Source organism: Mustela nivalis (assembly GCF_964662115.1).
Source record: "Mustela nivalis genome assembly, chromosome: 7".
NCBI lineage: Eukaryota > Metazoa > Chordata > Mammalia > Carnivora > Mustelidae > Mustela > Mustela nivalis.
In genome coordinates this window covers 139,682,528-139,703,343 of record NC_139026.1, presented here as the reverse complement: position 1 = coordinate 139,703,343, position 20,816 = coordinate 139,682,528, and positions in this window count along the sequence as shown.

The window sequence follows — 20,816 nt, the reverse complement described above, 5'->3', positions numbered from 1 at the left end:
CACACACACACACACACACACACACTCACAGAGAGAGAGAGGGAGAGGGCATGAGCTATGGGGGAGGGGCAGAGAATCTCTAGCAGACTCTGGGCCCAGTGCGTGGGCTCGATCTCACAACGCTGAGATCATGACCTGAGCTGAATCAAGAGTGGGTCTCTTAACCGACTGAGTCACCCAGGCACCCCATGGACTAGTGTTTCTGGGGCATACACAGAATAAAACTGATTTCATATACCCTGAGGTTACGTTTAGATAAGATGGACGGTGACATTAGAAAGACCATTAGCCCCCAGGAGGAAAGAAAATCAGAAAGAGCAGCGCTGCGTTTTGGCAAAGTAGAAGGGAGAAGAACTGACAACGGGAAAACTGGGGTAAGAAGTCACCTGTGTAATTCTTCCGGTGCAGTGGAAAGAGCCCTCACATTTTGGACAAACTAGATTCAAATTCCAGCTTGACAGCTTACCAGATTTGTGACTTTAGGAGAGCTGCAGAAACCGCCTTTGCAAAATGCAGCTAATAATCGGCGCATTGTGAGCGTTACAGGCGAAGGTGAGCAGAGGGTTGGGCGGTGCACATGCCATCAGGCCAGCCAGCCGCCGTGCACCAGCAGCAACACTGGGGTAGTCATGGTAGTCAAAGTAATAACAGAACGAAGTGTCCAGCACCGTCTACCGATGGCTGCCTTGTTCCAGCGTATCTGACTTTTTCGGACACCGTCTTGGTCGACACATGCCACTTCATACCTGCCATTTCGAGACTTCTGCAGCAGACCCTGCCTCCCCTCCCCTCCTCTCATTATTAATCCTTTACCCTCATCCCCTTTTCCCAAAGACATTTATATTCAATTAACCTTCATAAACGTATTGATACATGCTTAGCTCCTCCAGAGTACTTTTATTTAAAAGAAAGTGTTTGTCAAAAAATAACTTGAGGGGCGCCTGGGTGGCTCAGTGGGTTAAAGCCTCTGCCTTTGGCTCAGGTCGTGGTCCCGGGGTCCTGGGATCGAGCCCCGCATTGGGCTCTCTGCTTGGCGGGAGCTGCTTCCTCCTCTCTCTCTCTCTGCCTGCCTCTCTGCCTACCTGTGATCTCTGTCAAATGAATAAATAAAATCTTTAAAAAAATAAAAAAAAACACTTGAATCTTTTGTTTCTGTACAGATATTGGTTCACTAAAATATCTCTGAAAAGCTGATGCTTCCTTAAAATAGGAAGTGGGGCTCTCCTTGCCGGTTCCTGAGGCTGTCTGTTATGAAACCACAGAAAGAGGTTGTGGTATATCGCTTTTCATCAGAAAACCTCACAGCCTGCGTGGGTGCTGACACATGGGAAGAGCTCCACTGGTTTGGTCTGTAGGCGCGCTGGGGAGGACTATGGAATTCAAGAACCCTGAAGGGTAAGGTTCCGAAAGAATCCCACAGCGGTCCAGGGACCGAAGAAAGATGGCTCACGACTTGATGTATTCAGTTACCAAAACCTACCAAGCAAGTCCTCATTTCAGGGACTCGTAAGGACTAGAGATAATGAAGACACGAAGACACCTTTTTGAGGCTTTCTTGCTGAAGCTCCAAACTTTAGGAAAGCAACCGGTTAAATGGAAAACTGAATTTATGCAACAATGGACCCAAAGCGCTGCATGGATTTGATTAATCAATGCAAGAGCAATCATGCCCTTGCAGAAGGGCATGAAGTGTAGACTGAAGTTGATCACGAAGAAAGGTTACAAACCACGACTGGCCCTCGGGCATTCGTGAGAATCCTGGGACTGGAGGCCACTAGGAGGGGACCGACTGTGCACCCGTTTTCAAACCCCAAAGCTTGGCTCGCCGAGATTTTGTCCTCAGCACTGACCAAAAGGGTATCACACCTCTAGATACACAGTTATGTCCGCGGTGGTCAACGGGTCAAGGTGGTGGGGACGACGGTGGAGAGCAGCTGAATGTGAATGCCTTTCAGGACAGCTGGGGAAAGGTGTATTGAGCCAAAGGCAGGGGAGGAAGTATGGATGGAGGGCAAGCCGTGTGACTAAGTTTAAGTAGGGAGTGGAGAAGTAAGAGTGTGCCTTGTTATTTCAAATTATTGAAGTATTATAGTCAGGGGCATTTGTTTTGTGCAAGAACACAAGAATTACTTAGTCTGGCACTTCTAATATGGTTCCTATAGTGCCACCCATTCAAGGGCAACTCACCTGAAGAAACAAGACAGCCCTGGGCTTAAGCTCTAGTCTTTCCGTGAACTAGCTGTATATTCTAACGCTTCAATACCTTCCTAAGGGATTTGGAGAAAATATTTACCTCGAGAGAGTTATGGTTTATAAGGGGTGTCAAATTTTAAGTACTGCTGTGGAAGAATTGCCAAATAAACGGTGGTTGAAAAAAACCAATGGGTTTGTGAACTCACTGCACACAGATGGTTCTGGCAGATCCATGGCTGTTTTCTAGAGCAAAGCAGAACATTTTACAGTGAGATTAGACCATACTTCCCTCGAAGTATATATCTATACTCTAGGCATTTCTACCCCTGATGGGCACACTGGTGAAATCCTCTGGGAAGAAGAAATCTTTCTTCCAAGGGTATGAACATGGAAAAATATAGATTCTAAAGTCATCATGGCTTTTCTCTTAAATGATATTGTTTAGATCTGAAAAGCAACTGGTTTCCCAGTAACTTGCCGTATTTGGACCGGCCACACCAATGCGCTCGACAGGAGTGACTAGGACAGCAGTTCCTCTCTCCTCCTCCCAGGGCAAGTGACCACAAAGCCCAAGTGTCAGAATTCCCTCTCAGCCTCATTGAAGCACCAAAATTCAACCAACCTTAACACCAGGAGGGTACATGGAAGACCTCCATAGAACAACATGTCCCGGCTTCAGGGAGCATGGGCTCCGCAGAACAGATATTATGCCTTGGGGCCAGAGCACAAGGGGCATGGAGGGACTCCTGATCACGGAGAGCAGTGACTGGAACAGGACACTCACCAGGTAGCACCATGTCTACTGGATCTGGGCCCAGAGGATCGTTCTTGATTCTCATGCTGTCCCTTTGCACCCAGCTTCCGGTGGGCAATAGCCACTAGTTCGTGTAACTGGGACATTACCCAGCAGTAATCGCCTCACAAATAATAATAATGACACCAGTAGCCACAAATGTACTCTTAATAGTCGTGGGGAACTTCAGAAGGAAACTGAGATTGTTGGTCAGGAGTGGGCTGGTCTTTATAATCAACACGTAGTCTGCAAACATCCCCATGTGGGACAGTTTCATGTGGCTATGGAACTAACAGTAAAATCTGTATCTACTGCGAATAACAAAAGTTCCCTCCATTTCTCAAGTGTAGACATAGATTAGTCTCCATCATGACACGGGCTGTCGTCCCATTTCCTGCGCTTTCCGTATGAGTTTCAACTTCCTGTTGCCTTAGAAACACTGTGTGTGGCAGGGGGCGAGGGGGGGTTGCGGGGAGAGATAACAGCACCCATCTACTTAGGGATATCATGAGAAACAAGCAGCAGCAAGGTCAGATTTCTAACTTATTTGGAAGAGTGTGCAGTGATTTCATTGGAGTTTTGGCAATGTCGAGCTCTGTTCTCATGCAACCACCCACTTTCCTCCCTCCAGGGTGATCGTGACTCACTCCCAAATTATTTGTCCTTGGGAATATTGCTTTTCTTTATCCCTTTTATTTTAACTCCCTTTGATCTACTTTAATCAATTTAATATCCTTAATTGTTTTTTATCTGGAGACATTCATTGCATCTACTTCTCCTGATATGGCCTACTCCCAGTACGGCACTTTAATTTCCTTACAAAATCTGGACCCAAATAAGAGGATGTCGTATGTGAGCTAGAAGGGGAATTGGTGTGGCTCTGAGAAATTAAAATGGTCTTATACACTCAATTCCAAATGCAGTATTTTTAGACTTTGATGTGTCCTCACTAATAGCTTGAAAGTAGACTTTCTCATAATGTGTTTCTATTTAAATGGAAACTGGAATCATCTTTCATGTGTTGAACCAACATTGAACTAATCGGTCATATATCGATACTGAAATGAAATTTGCTTTAGCTAATAAGGTTAACGAGGACGGCCCACACCCTGTGCCCAAAAGACATAGTGATCTTGACTAAGAACAGTAGATGTTGAGCTCTACTCACACATGAATTTGTTCTGATTAGAATAAAAAAATGTATTTAGATCTTGAAATATGGAGATATTAGCCATCCTCCAACAACAAAGGCCTGGGTGCAGGACAGGGAAAAGAAGACATAGGTTGGAGATGTAGATTCAATGACGCTCTTCGAAATGAAATGGTTATAACCACATCATCTTGAGAAACTGCTTTGAGGAATTCAAAAATGTACATGATTCCTTCACTGAGTACGGGTGGTCTAGTGGATAAAAGCTCCAGGCTGCCCAGGAGGACCCCGTCTGAAGAAAGCCTTCGCCTGCGGTGACTGTGGAGAGATTTCCTGCTTGTTCTCTGTACCAGTCTTCCTCATGACCACTACATACCACTGAGATCTCAGAGCTTCTTTAAAGGGAGGTTTTTTTTTTTCTTTTTTCTCCCAATTTCACACAGAGTTACTCAGACATCTGGCAGGAGTAGGTGTCAAACCACAAATACAACTTTCCCTGACTCCTGGGGAGAAAGGTAGTGATTTCCACTTGACCTCCCCAACTAAAAATACAACTTCTGCTGTTACCTTGTCAATCATCATTGCTCAGAAGGCACTTACGCACTTAAGCGCTTTTACCTTTTGTATTTGCTCACTGTTTAACTTTGCAAATTTGGCATCAGCTTGTTAGTTTCACATTTTAATTATAAACGCATGGTTATGAGGGTCATGGCTTCCTAATTTACTCCGTACGGGACCAAACGCAGGACCACTATCGAATGAGTGACGAACACACTGAAGCTGACTGAAATGAACTGTTAGCTTTATTTCCTTCTCTCCACAAACACAAACAACCCCTCTGTCTAACACTCTCTGGTTTTTGTTCTTTTTTGTTTGTTTGTTTGTTTTTTGGTAAACTTTATGCTTTTTTTTTGATACAAGAAGCACACATAGATAGTGTTGGGTAGGAGAAATAATTTGTAGTTGTCTCTTGCTTTTGAATGGATTCATGAAAAGAGAAAGCATAAAACTCTTCTGTCTGCCTGGAAATTATTTTGTTTGTATACTTAACTCCCCAGATATAAGTGGAAACCTTGTCCGTTCTACATCTCTTTCTGCGCAACAATAATCCTTTTTAGCAAACTAAAGAGTTTGTGAGTTCAGAGAGCAGGATTTCCCTATCTTTAGACATCCAGCCATGTCCCTTTCAATACTTCATCACAAATTAAGCAGTCTCCTTCCTCGTTTGCTGATGCGTATATTGAATTAGGAAACAATCCTTTACCAGATCCTAACACACACCAGCCTCCTCATCTTAATGCAAGCCAGTCAGTGCTGAGATAATTAATAACACTCATTGCTCCAACTTGATTCTTAGCATTTTTTTTCTCCATGCAAATATTCCTCTATCTGGTTGGCCCATTCAGGAGTACACGCATTCGTCCATCAACCACAAAGGTCCACTCCAGCCGTCACGCTGACCCACGTCCTTAGGAATAAAAATTAACCAAAAACTCTGGAGAAGTAGACAGTCTTGTAAGGGACAGAAGATGTACCCTGAACACAGAGGCAGAATGAAGCGAGTATAATACAAACACTAATCAGTGCCGTGGGAATACAGAGTGAGAAAATGTTTGCTGTGAACTCTGTGTGAGAAAAGCCAGTTGCAGGAGATGGGTCTTAGGCTGAATTTCAGTGAAGAATTAGTGAAGGAAAAAAAAAAAAAATGTGGAAGGTGGGAAGAAGTCATCTGAGTAAAAGAAAATTGGTTGGGAAAAGTGTAGTTTCTCTTTTTTTATAATATTTTATTTTTAAGTAATCTCGACACCCCATGTGGGGTTCGAACTCACAACCCTGAGATGAAGATTCACATGCGCTACTGACCGAGCCAGCCAGGCGCCCCAAAACAGATGTAGTTTGAATGGCAGTAAGGAAGACGGCCATTAAAGCGGTTGGATATTAACCTCCTACCTCTTTATGTGGTAAGTTGCATTTCTACAGTCTGAAGGTCCATCTTTTTTTTTTTTTAATTCCTATTTTAAATGTATTTAGCTGTGGATGTCTTATTTCTTAAGAATGGATGCACAAGATTTCTACAATCTTAAAGTTTTGATTTTTTTTTTAATGTTACCCTAAGTTTAGTTTATACCAGGAAATGCAGCTTCCCCTCCTTTGATATCTAAATATATACTCCCTCACTCTCCATCCATGACTGCAGGAGAGACGTGGTAACTTCTGCAGCTATAAATCCTCCCTGGTGGACAGGTCTAGTTAAACCTCTTAAGGCCCACATTTGTTCTATGATGACCGTTGAGCAGAGCAGCAGTGTGTGCCTTACTTAGACTGAACATCCTCTGTTGGACGAAGATATAAGTCACGTAAGACACACCTGTTTGACATGCCGATGGTCTACGCAGCCCACTTAGGTGGCAAGTGACGTAACTCAGTGTGTGGTCCAAGCAGCTGACCGTTGACCAGCAAATGAACGGTGCTCCAAGCCAGGATGAAACGTGGAAGTGGTAAGATCTCCAGGGCAGAAAATAGAGAAAACCAAGATCATCTGGTCAAGGACATGACCGAGATATGAAAAGATCCAGGATCAGAGTGAGAAACGACTGAGTTTTCTGAGCCTCTGATGTCTGCCTGCTTCCATTCCCTAAGCGGGATTACTCTATTGCTGTCCTGGGTTTTACAGGGACGTATTGAAAATCGCCGTGATGCATGTGACGCCGACTGCGCTTCAGCGCGCTGCCGTGCAAATGTAAAGTGGCTTTAGGAGGCGGAAAAAACACAAGACAACAAAACGGCAATCAAAGGAAAATTCACTATACCTTCGAGAATGCTGTTTTCTTCTTTGTGATGGTTGGATTCGGTTCATTTGTAGAGACAAGTAAAGGGCGGATTTCCTAGAGTCCTAAAGGCCGGAATCTAGATAAAAGAAAGACAGAAAGGCAGTGGTTTATTTGCCAATTCTTTGACCATCTTCCCATCTTTGCTCCCTCAACACCCGTGTGCCCTTTGAGGACTCCGTGCAAAGGGCTTTCCTTCTCAGGGTCTAGGGAATCTTGATGGCCCACTTTGTCCTTCCTTGACCGATCTGAGGGTCAGAGGTTGGGTGCTCAATTAGGACAGAATTATGGAGCCCCTCAAATCTCACCTGGCTTTCTCCACCTGCTCCCGCAATCCATCTTCCTGTCATCGGTAGCAGAGAATAAGGTGCTACACCATGATCTTAAGGCTGCATCAATAAAATTTGTTCTGAACAAACACAAATGCATTACCACATAAGCAAGAACACGCGGCCAACGCCAGGTTAAGGAAGGGGAGTGGGATCCCAAGGAAGAGACCTGAAAATAGCTGCCTGTCTCTCTGTCCCTGTCCCGGCCTCTGTTCCATCCTGAGATCTATGTCAGTGGCACCTGCTCTGTGCTGATACTGCCCTGGGCACTTTATCTCTCTTCATCTCTTGAAGTTTCATCCACAAGAAGTTACTTTATCTGTGAACTTAAATTTCAGCCTCCAAACATGTTCCAGAATCAAATTAAACTACAGATAATTTTGTTCTGAAAACCGAGTGTCATCTGTAATTGCAATACTGATGGGGGAGAAAACACCCTAATTTTGAGCCCTTTGTTACGAAGCCCTATCTTCTCTGTGCGATCAGAATGTCAGTCTTGCATCCCACGGAGCCAAATAAAAAAAAGGTATCGTGTGGTGACACAGGATATGACACTGAATCAATAAGGCATTGGGGTGTGTAAAAAAAAAAAAAAAAATCACCGGTTCAGAGAAAAAGGATGAAAGTAATATTGGCCAACATTTTCTTATTATTACTGTTCTTTTTAATATCTAGCATTTTATGCCCCTTATATTAGTTCAGAATCTTGGGATCAATAACATTTAAACAAAACCTGGATTAGGCACTCACGTTCTGTATTTTAAATGTTTGCTCTTTAAAATGCTATCTCGTTCCCTTTTCTCTTCTTCTAATTCTTTGTCTAACTCTGTGATTTGGCATGTAAGGCTTTTCCAAATAGAATATGTTGAATAAAGTTGTATTGCTTTAGCAAATACCCAGTTACCTAGGTGCAGGGCCAGTCTGGTCTCTTCCTTTGCTGTCTTCTTATGTAAAATGGAAAGTATTGCGTGTGATTTGACTGTATTTCTCCTTTACGGATGTTTTCAAAAAGGGGGAAATCATGGAGATTGTTTAATTTGTCAATACATGACATTTCAGTGCTTCAAAATTGTCAGTTAGTATTTTGTTATGAAAATATTTTCCAGGGGCGCCTGGGTGGCTCAGTGGGTTAAAGCCTCTGCCTTCGGCTCAGGTCATGATCCCAGGGTCCTGGGATCGAGCCCTGCATCAGGCTCTCTGCTCAGCAGGGAGCCTGCTTCCTCCTCTCTCTCTGGCTGCCTCTCTGTATGCTTGCGATCTCTCTCTGTCAAATAAATAAATAAAATATTAAAAAAAAAAAGAAAGAAAATATTTTCCGGTTATCTACTATATTGTTTTGATCTGCATTTTTACTCATAAGTACCTAAGTAGGAATTTTCAAGTTTTTCTGTTCTCACAAAAGATAACTGCTTTAACGCGTAATTGGTAGGTAAACACCAAGTTTGGGAAGATATTATCAAAATAGTTTTATTTTGTTAGAACGGTTGTTCCATGAAATTATCTGCATGTTTCAAGATAAAACAGTGACAATTTTCTAAAGGTATGTCCAAAGTAGCATTGATTGTTTCATGGCTATCTTCCTCAGAAAGCTTAGAGTCTAAGTTTAGCAAACCGAAACTTTCCTTTTAGTTCAAAAACACGATACCATCCAGTAAAATATCTTCTGGGTTTCGTATGAGTAGTTTTGAAAATATATTAAAGATACGAAAAAAAAAACAGCGCTATTTAATTTATACCCCATAAATGTTATCTGCTAAACTTAAAATCATTTTCTAACTCTTTCATGTGTTTTTCCTACCTGATGAGCAAACTAATATTTCCTTAGATCAAGCTCTACCTTCTGATCATTGCACCACTTGATTTTTGTGAATCTTTCTTGTGTAAAACCCAAGGTATCCAAATGTGAGTCTGAGGGGCAGGTGAACAGTTTGGGTAGGCGGGTGAATACGAAACATGAGTCCTAGTCAGAGAACACACACAGGGGATTATTATTTCCTAATTAAGAATGGACAGGCTCCCACACAAATACACACCCAGCTTGTCAGCCTTGACCAGGACTAATGCATTTTCTGTCAGAAAAATAGGGAGAGTCAAGGGGTTCTCAAATTTAGGAATAGTATCGTGAAAAGAAACTCTACTAAGGTCATAATTAAGTCATGTCAAGGGGATATCTTCTTAGACTCATCCATAACTAGATGGAAAAACATGTTTTCATACTATTTCATAAAAAGAGGCTATAATATACTTGCTTTTTTAAAAAGGTAGATTAAAAACATTTCTCTAAAGTCATGTTCTTCCAAACATTAAGGAAAAAAAAAAAAAGATTGGAAAAATGTCTGCTCACGAAGGCTAGTTTTAGTCACTAGCTTGATTTTAATTTACGAAAACTTAATTCTGAAAAATTTATGCTTTTATGCATAAATTTATAAATTTATGCATTTATGCTTAAAGGAAACATAATTTTTTATTTTAAGTAATAAAGCCCTGAACTTCTGCTAATCTCTTCTTTATAAATATATATCATAAAAGGACTAGTTAAAGAAAGAAACCAGTAAAATCTGACAGAAAAACAATCTTTATTTAAGATTTTTTTCTTTCTGTGAGAGAGAGAAAGAAGTTAGTTGTATGTGGAATAGTTCAACTGAGTGAACATATGCAGAAAAACTCAGAATTTTAAGGTAATACATGCTTTCCCAGCTTTCTTGACCTCTAAAATCAACATTTTAACAAACATATACCGTGTAAGTAAAACTACATGTAAAAACTAGCTGAAGTTTACAAAGAACAAAATGGTACAGGCTATTTTTTTTTTTTTTTTTTAGGTTTGTCAAAATGAACTAAGACATAAATTCACTCCTAAATTGTGTGTGGAATAATATCTCATAAAACTACATGCGAGTAATCTTCTATAACGCTAACATATAACAAGAGATCCAAATGCATTAATATCAATAATGAGCTGTAGATTTTAAGCAACCCGTGCCGCATGATTGATGCTTTAGCAATGTTGAGTACTGTAGAAAAAAGAGTGACCTTGAAAGTTAAGCTCTTGGATCAAACCAATTTTCCAAATCTGAAACTAAATCCAAACAGTAGAGATAAGAGGGAAACCACCCCCACAGATTTGGTTTTAGGTATGGATTAATTCACCCAAGGGAAGTGAAACAGGGTATGACACAGACAGCCAGATTCATTTCCACAGGAAAGAGCTGAGAGGAATGTGGTTCTCCTTAATTTAATGACTGAACACCCTATTGCCAATATTCCCATAGGTGGAGTAAAGTGCTTTGCACCATTATACTTGGTAAAAATGCCTCTGTCGTAAGAAACCTACAAATGAGGCTTCTTGGATGCTCCAGAATCTTCTCTACTCTAACCGAGGGCCCTAAGCAAATCTGAATCCATACCTAAACCATGTCAGAACACAGAGACATAGAGTGATGTGTGGGTTTTAACAAATCCTACACCAAAGGACAATACGGGCTTGATCCCTGTTTGTGTGCTTGACTTCGATTGATGTTTTTTTTTTTTTTTTAATTAAGATATACCCAAATTTAACTTAAATTTTATTTTTTTAAAGATTTTATTTATTTATTTGAGAGACAGAGGTCACAAGTAGGCAGAGAGGCAGGCAGAGAGAGAGAGGAGGAAGCAGGCTCCCCGCTGAGCAGAGAACCCGATGCGGGGCTCTATCCCAGGACCTGGGATCGCGACCCGAGCCGAAAGCAGAGTCTTTTACCCACTGAGCCACCCAGGTGCCCCTGACTTAAATTTTAAACTAATAAATATGCCCACAGACAAATTCAAAGACCTTGTTATACCATGTTATACCATCTTTGTTAAAACTGGAAGTTATGTATTTTCCCACTTTAGGATCATTGATTTGGGGCTAAAAAAGAGGGATTATGATAAACTGAGGCATGTACAGATTATCAGATTTGATGAATACTGAACCATCATTGCAAAGAAAAAAAAGGCCTTTGTGGGAGAAATCGCAGGGAAAATATCCATTTCTATTTTCAAGCAGTTACTGGAAGATAGAGAAAGGTTCACATAGGGATCTTGTCTACATTTGCATTGGGGAGTTAGGGGACATGAGTTCAGTTCCCAACTCTGTTACAAACCAGCTGTGCTGTCCTAGGCAAGTCCCTTAATTTCTCAGTGCCTCAAGGACTTCATATTTTAAATGAATTAAATGAAATATTCTCTAGGGGCTTAAATTCTCATTGACAATTTTTTGAATTTAGCTCATCCTGCTGATTTACTTTCAATGCCTTCTCTATAATAACAATAATACCTGTTGCCATTTTAAATTCATTTTCCTTTTTAATTTTTATTTAATTATTTTGCATTAACAGGTAAGCCCAGATGTCTGTTCCTAAGTTCTATCAGATAATTCTGATTCGCCATTCCTACATGACGGTACTCCCAGTCCCCAGCAACGTCAACAGTCATTGTTGTTCAAACACATTATTTTTGAACTAACACATTTTAAAAAGAAAAAAAGAAAGAAAACGTAAAGCTTAGTGCTTTGGCAATTTATCAAGGAGACCCAGGCCTGGGCACTGAATTATGTGGCCGAGACGTTTCAAAGTTGGGCTTTGAATGGACCAGTTGAGTTGTTTCTGGAAGAGAGAAAACAGAAGCTCAGGGATTTGAAGGGTCTAAGAACATGAGTGAATTCTGGCCTTGTTTCAGATCCAAGGTAGGACAACTGGCATTTTCACTAAATCGTATTAACAAAAGTAATTTGAGAATGGGTGGAGAGTCCACTGGGCTAGCTGGAGATAAAGGCTTTAGTATCAACCTCATCACTAATTTCTCTTAAAGAGTTCGTACTTGGGTATCTTCAATGTCTCCCCAAGTCTACTTTGTTATAATTACCGATAGATGCCTTCCTGAAAATGGACAAAGTCCTAGTTACTGATTTGAACAGGAAATCTATTTTTCTAAAAACTAACTCGAGAAGAAGAACCTCTTGCCTGAAGACTCTTTTTCCCAGAGTTTCACTTATTTATGCTTCTAACTTGATAATTTTTGATGTCCTCTTTCAATCTCAATATCACTTTTCATTGAAAACTTGAACTTCCTGTATTTGAGCACTAGGTGCTTTAAAGATGAAAAATAAAAGAAATTACAAACAATGACAGTTCAGGAACAAAAAGAGTAGAAACACACTCATAGGAAGCCAGTAATTTTAATAACAGTCACCTTACAGGCAATACAATGGCACTAAATTCATATCTCTCAATAGTTACCCTGAATGTTAATGGGCTAAATGCCCCTGTCGAAAGACACAGGGTATCAGAATGGATAAAAAAACAAAACCCATCTATATGTTGGCTCCAAGAAACTCATTTTAAGCCCGAAGACACCTCCAGATTTAAAGTGAGGGGGTAGAAAAGAATTTACCATGCTAATGGACATCAGAAGAAAGCAGGAGTGGCAATCCTTATATCAGATCAATTAGATTTTAAACCAAAGACTATAATAAGAGATGAGGAAGGACACTCTATCATACTCAAAGGGTCTGTCCAACAAGAAGATTTAACAATTTTAAATATCTATGCCCCCAACGTGGGAGCAGCCAACTATATAAACCAATTAATAGCAAATCCCTTTTTAGAAGCCAACGAATAGTACCCATCGTGGGGATTTATGTGGTATTTAGCCCACTGTGATGTTGCGGTCTGCATTTTAGAAACATAACGTGGTAAATACTATCTAGCAAATGAACACTTTTCTCATAGGTTAATTGCAGATGATTATAATAATGTGGAACTTTTTGAAATATAAAAGCTAATACGACCACAATCTCTAGGAAAGGGGCAGATAGTGAGGAACTTGCTATTTTCACTAGTGGTTCATCGAAGTTCAGCCTTGCTGTTTTGAAAACGATCCTCATAGTCAACATGAAGCCGTGTATCTGACTTCTAGGTCATTGACAGAGGGCTGCCTGGGGCTACCTTGAAGACCCACGTTCCATCAGCAGCACAAAAAGTTGTGTTTTAGCTTCATTTATGCCAGCGGTCCGGGGCCCACTGTGATCAGAGGCTCTGAGTTTCACTTCAGCTTGGATTCCAGTGGGCGTGTGTGCTGCCCCATTGCTTCTCCTGCTACTCAAAAACAAGTAAAGAAAAGGGGAACAAAGGGGTAAGATGAAGGAAAAAAAAAAAAAAAAAGCCAAGCCAAGAATAATGAGGAGAGATTTCTTTCAAGCCTTGGCAGAAAGGCATGCAATGCACCCAGGAAGCAGTAAAAGGTAGCGCACCTTGCATTTTGCTTTGATAGATTCTAAACATTAAAAACAAGAACGTTGAAGGGAAAAAAAAAAAAAAGAAAGAAAGAAAGAAAGAAAGGAGGACACGGGCAAAGTGCGTGCTGAAGACCAAGCAGGCTGGCGCCATGCTAATGAGGCGCTTGGAAGGACAACCTGTACGGGCACTGGATGTGACCAGCCCGTGAATCATGCTTGTGACTTGTCTCACTCCACTGGAACCCTCAAGGGGTGTTTGTCAAGGAAGGGAGGAGGAAAAAAAAGGCTTGGTAAGGCTGGGTGGCAGTCACGCACATCTTACCTCTCACCCCGCAGTGACCTTAGTATGTTTTCATGTTTATCTAAAAAAGATAAAAGGTATGATTGCTCAGGAATGAAAACATGGGTAACAGTCAAACAGAGGAAAGCAGAAACAGCAGTTTAAGACGATGAGGGAAATGTAAACCAGCCCTTGGAAACATTTGACATTGCCTCTCTCCCCGCAGAGGTCATGGTTGTAGTCTATTGAAACAAATAGGAGCGACAGAGCAGACGGTTTTGATAATGGGGAGCAGGGTTTTGCGTAGGTGCGTGTCTTACTGTCAGAATTTGTAAGATCCTAAAACTAACAACATGGTTTCAGCCAGGACAAATGGCTTCAAATTTTCCGAACTGCAAGAAGTTATTAGATTCAGGGATTTAGGCAGTCAACTAGTAAGAACAGAAAGATTTGATTAGGTTCAACGTATGTAATGTTGTGTTATGCCACAAAAGGGATTATGTTAGGCTCCAGAAAAATGTAATGAGGGGAAGACGCGGAGCCTCTTTTGGTGCAAAGTTAAAAAAGGTAGGAAGCTAAGGAAACATATCGTTTGCCCAAGAGAAACGAAAGATCAAACTGCCTTTGAATCCAAATATTGTGTTTGTCACTCGAGGTCTTAAGTTATGTCCACTTTCGGTCCTTAATTCAAGTTGATTCTGACCTTAAAAATTCCCTTATTAAACAGAGTATTAAAACATGTCAAGCTGAGAAGGAGCTCAGGGGAGTGTCTCCACATCGGGGGGATATATCAGGGTTTATGCAAAGTTACCTCAATCGCAGGTTTTCCATCGACAGAGAGCAACAAAAAAGTAGTTAAATAAAAAGATCAATGTTTCGTTTGACACAAAGTAAATCATTACTTTCTTCTGGGATGCGCAGTACCTTTTCCCACTGTTGGTTCCATTTCCCATCATACCCTTGACCTTGGAGGTCAGCTGTCATTGGAAGATGAAGCTCTGAATAAACAGAGAGGACCCTGTGGTGTGTCTTATCTCTGCATTTTGCCTCAAATCTCCGGGCGGAGCTTTAAATTATTCATCCACTAGTGCTCTCCCCGAGTCACACATCTCCACCACCCACTCCCCTTCCCCCTCCTGGCTTGTGAGTGAAGGCGGTATCCTTGGGAACCTTATCAGAGATCACAGATTCAGGCTCCAGAAATGAAATAAAAGAGGAAATTGGCTGAATTAGCATAAGAGGAGTCAGCCTGGAGTTGAATACACACATCACCCAGGAGCACACCGGCTTGCCTTATCAGTACCGTTTGATCACTACTTTCTTCTTCTTTTTTTTTTTATATACATTCTTTAATTCCATCCAGCCCACTCCTTTGTTCCAACTCATACGAGGGAACATATGAAATAAGAGCAGATGGCATGGGGTCCTGAATAGTTTTCAACACTTCCAACCTTTTCTAGGTTCAATAAAAACAGCATAAATAAAATGCTTATTTTAAGACAGCTTTTATAGCCTCACCTCTCTCTCCTACCCCCAGGAAAAGAGTCGTTATTGCCATTTCAAGGTGGGGAAAGAAAACTAAATAGTTCAAGTTTGATTTGGCGGATGTTGCAGCCAAAGCTAGAGTACCATTCAGGAACATAATCTAAGATACAGGTTAAATGCAGGAATGCATTTTCCTTTTTGGGAAAGAACGGGTAGCAAACTGTGATTTTGTTTTTTCTGCAAGCCCGTTTTTTTTTTCTTCCCCCCTCATTTTGTCCTTCAAAATTATTCTTCCAGACAAAACCCTTAGAATGTATTCTGACCAAGGATGTTGCCACAATCGGCTTATTTTATCTATAAAAACAGTAGCCTGGAACCATACTTTTTAAAGATGCACTGCACTAAGGAGCTCTGTACCCATAAATGTACATTATCCCAAAGTCACAATATTCCTTGGTGAGTTACTATTTCTTTCTTTATAATTTTAGGATCAATAAGCACAGGTTAATCAACTTTTACTTCATGCTTACTGTTTGTTCCCCAAATGCACTGAAAGCGACCTCTTGGTTTCCCTCTCTGAGATTGACTAGGGGTGGCCAAAATACCTTATGGGTTACTTAACCAAGTTTATGAAACTTTACACTTTATAGTCTCATATTATTAATTTATATGAGAAATATTAATAATATTTCATATTATTCATTACTACCAGTTAGATGACAGAGGGGATAGTCTTGGTTTATTACTGCCTGAGAATTACTACTGTGACTTTTCTTTTCAAATTTTACTATTATATCTTTTCCAAGCAGAATACTAGTTGGCATTGCTTCTTTTAGGTCTGGGCTAAATATTGCTCTTGGGGTAGAACTTTTTTTTTTTTTTTTTAAGATTTTATTTATTTATTTGACAGAGAGAAATCACAAGTAGGCAGAGAGGCAGGCAGAGAGAGAGAGAGAGAGGAGGAAGCAGGCTCTCTGCTGAGTAGAGAGCCCGATGTGGGACTCGATCCCAGGACCCCGAGATCATGACCTGAGCCGAAGGCAGCGGCTCAACCCACTGAGCCACCCAGCCCGGGGTAGAACTTGATTGTTTCCAAGTCCCTTGTGTACACTTATGTCAGTGAAAGCCCACGAGGACTGTTTCGAGTAAATACAATGTTTCTTCTCCCACACCCATCTCCAAGGAGAGGGAAGACACTGACTTTTAGTTTGATCTCTTTGGGAATTGATAAACACAGGACTTCAGTTCAATTCTTCCCCTCCGAGGTCTGTTGCAGAATTTCACTATGTCCCTTTGAGGTCAGTAATCAGAGGAGCCTTACCCTTAATTTCCCAAATCATGGGCAAAACTAGCGAGTGACCTAATGATAAACCAGAAACTGGTGGCGGTATTTGGCAGGACCCCAGTCGATGACCACCACATTTCCAGCCATGCAATGTTTGTTTGTTTGTTTGTTTTTCCTTTCATAGAAAGCCTTCTAAAAGATAGAGGAAGGGCGCCTGAGTGGCTCAGTGGGTTAAGCCTCTGCCTTTGGCTCAGGTCATGATCTCAGGGTCCTGGGATCGAGTCCCGCATCGGGCTCTCTGCTCGTCAGGGAGCCTGCTTCCCCCCTTCTCTCTCTCTGTCTGCCTACTTGTGATCTTTCTCTGTCAAATAAATAAATAAAATCTTTAAAAAAAATAAAATAAAAGATAGAGGAAGATGAAGGATGATTAAGATTCTGAAACAAACAATATATAACGTGTTTCCTAAAATGAACACATTTTAATTTTTTTTCAATTCAGCATTTTGATTATGGATGTAAGGAAGACAATAATTAATTTCCTATTGCAGTATAAAAAGTTTGCTAATCCAAGCTCTCAAAATATAGCAGAAATTTCTATTGAAAGTCATTGGTGAGAGTGAGATAGATAATTAAGATTCTCCAGATTATTCCTTCATAATCAATTCATCAACAAGTGTTTACTTACTATCTCTTATGCACTGACCTGAGAGATCCAGAATCAGTAAATGCATACAATGGAAGTAAATTTTCAAAAACTTAATTTTTATCTGTGCACGAATATGTTTACCAATAGTTCAAAAGGACGTAAATGGTAAAAACATTGTGTCCTCCATGATCCCCAGTCTGGTTCTTTATAATCAGCCAGTTTTCACACATTCATTTTAATTTGTCTACATGCTTTGAGGTTCTGTTTTTTACCACAACCATATCCTTTGCAACTGCCTTTCCCATGTCTTCACAATAGTACTTAAGGCTCACTGAGCAATTACTCTGTGCCAGGCATTGTCCCACATTGTGCGTATTAGTGCAATTATTTCCAAAAGTCACCATATGTTATAGGTATCACGCATTCATTTTACAGATGAAGAAACTGAATTTCAGGAGGTATTTTAAAAGCTGTTATTAAATTCAGTGTTCCATTTTTCATTATAATATATATACACTATATAATATTTACATCATATATATTTGAAGAGAAGTTTTTTGCTATTTCTAATGAAGGGTGTATGCATGAAATGTCAGTGTTTCACAATAAGAATTGTGAGAAAATTATAAGAAAAACTGATTTGTTGCACTCAAAACTCTATTTAAAGTTTTGTGTAAACTGTTAATAACTATTTTAGGCAAAGGTGGGCCTTTTCAATAGTTGTAAAACAACCACAGATACTTATGTAAATTACCATTTTGAGGCATTTACATACTATAATTAACCTGTTTTTCTATGTTGTATGTGAATATAGGCCTTTCCTTACCTAATTATTTCTCATCTTACTGGGTGACATGTTAGGATGTACTGCTCCATATCGTTGACCTTCTCTGTGGTCTACCAGTTGGTTCACAGTAGCGTGATTTGGATCCATTCAGCTCATCCAAACTGGTGTTCAGGGGGACCTTGTAGTTCAAATTCTCAAGCTTCTTTTCTGCTCTAGCAATACTTATTATTTCATTTATAATTTTTTAACATGCATTTTCTCTGCTTTCTTTTTAGAATTCCTAGTAGTGTAAAGTCGGGTCTCCCAGAAAATTCACCTGTATCTCCTACCTCTTATCTTGGATTCTCAGACTCTGCTTCCTAGTTTAAGTTTCTTGCATTTGTCTTCCACATCGGTCAGAAGCTTTTGTTCAGTGATTTAATTTCTATGAGCTCCTTTTACACAGCACCCCATCTTCTTTCTTTTGCTCTTTTTCTTTGTGCGTGCGTGTGTATATGTGTGTGTCTTCTCATATTCTGAAAATACTATGAAAAAATTTTTTCAGTTATTTTCTACACCTACTTTATTCCTTTACTCTCATTATAATGGGGGTTTCAGGAGTCATTCAAGATACAGTAGTATGCCTATAAAGAAACCTCTTTTTTAAAAAAATTTATTTATTTTTAGAGAAAAAGAGAGAGCTCAGTGGGGAGCGACAGAGGGAGAGAGAGAGAGGATCTCAAGGAGACTTCACGATCAGCATAGAGCCTGATGAAGGGCTTGATCTCACGACCTGAGATCATGACCTGTGCTGAAACCAGGAGTCCCCAGCTTAACTGACTATGTCACCCAAGCACCGCAAGAAGAAACCTCTTAATAACTCATATATTTAAATGCTTCTCAGAAGGTAAAAGGATCAATTTGATCAATTGATTTTATAATTTGCTCACAGGCTATATACAAAGCAAAGTTCTCATCAGTAAACCAATGTTTTCAATGCCTCTTTTGCTTATATTTCTTAAATATTTTTTCATTGTTACCATTATGATATGTTCCATTGTCAACTGAAAATATTTGCCATGCTGGGGCAACCAAATACGTGACTGGGATACTTGTCTACAGAGAAGAGTACAAATAAGAATTAGTGGAATAAATTATGAACATTTTATTTTATCAGGGCACTGTCCCACAGTCTATTTCTAATATTGAATTTCATGATAGCTCACCAAATAATCACAGAAGACGATTAATTTAAAATAAACTTAGCAAATAGCTACGGTTTCACCAGCAAACCAATTGAAGTTTTTCAGAGAAAGCACAGAGGATTATTTCCACTGCAAAATACTGCTTACTTGCAGCAACTCCAATTCTGGGGATGCATCCAAAAAAAAAAAAAAAAACTTGAAATCAAGATATTGAAAAGGTATTTGCCATCCCATATTCATTGCAGCATTATTCACAGTAGCCAAGATATGTAAGCCACCTAAACGTCCATCGAGGGATGAATGGATAAGGAAAATGTAATATACATATCCAATGGGCTATTCTTCAGCCATAGAAAAAGAAGGAAATCCTGTCACATGGGCCAATGTGGATGACCTGGAGGACAGTACGCTAAGTGAGATAAGGTACAGAAGGACAATGAATGCATAATTTCCACTTATGTGAGGTATTTAAAAGAGTTAAATTCGTAGAAACAGAGAGTAGAAAGGTCGTTCCCAGAGCTGGTGGTTGGAAGAAATGGGGTGTTGGAGTTGACCAGGTATAAAGGTTCCGTAGACACAATGCAGAAGGTTCTAGAGATCTGGTGTGTGATCCTGTGCCTTCAGTTCACTCATGTTAAATGTTATAACCACAATTTAAAAAAAAAAAAAAAAGTTTTTTTTTCAAAAGTCAAAGCAGAGATCAAAATTATAAAGAACTCTTGAAAGTTACATTTTTTAAACAAAAAGAGGCATGGATTATTTTCAAGAACCTTGAAGAAACTACCTGTAAATTCATGATTGTGTATGTGTGTGCATGTTTTCCAGAAAGCAAAAAGAGCTAGGGGGGTAAATTATGTTATGAATGGCACAGAGGATGTGGTGCCTCCGGGAGGAGATGGGGGGGGGGGACTCCGATGGGTCCCCTGTCCGCAGACACTTTACATCGCAGATGGATGAAACCGCAGGTGGGCGGAAAGAAAATCGTCTCCGCATATGTATGTTGCATATATGAGAGGAAATGGTAGATGACTTTTCGTTGTGTTGATTACTGAATACCTGTGCTTCGGGAGAAGAAATCTCCCAGACGCTGATAAGGTGATCGCTCCAGTATAAGCGGGGGAAAAATGGCTTTGAAGTTGCTGCTCCTGGAGTGACAAACACCTGTGCCAGAGAGAAGTCCTGCCGGGCTCTGAGCGAGAGGCTCCACGGGCACCCTTCCCCACACCACTTGACTTGTCGAGAACAGCCTAGAGTTTAAAACATGACCTCATGATGATTCAGACCAAACAGATACAGTAATGCCTGTGAGGATGGTCCCACATCACAGCGGACATCCCTTTCTTAACTGTGCTGTGTGAACAGACCCTGAACAGAAGAGGGTTTTTCCAAACTTCCAAGCAGGAAGTATTTCCTGAGGGAAAGGCGCTCATAGTTTGGTAAGATACAAACTTGAAACCGACGCAGAATATTTCATTAATTACATATACGACCTCAACCTGCCACTACCAGGCTAGAGCTTCAAGTGGTATAATTTTTAATGGCAACGAATATATACCAGTGCTTGTTAAGATGACTGAAATCTAAAATTTTATTCCCAAGT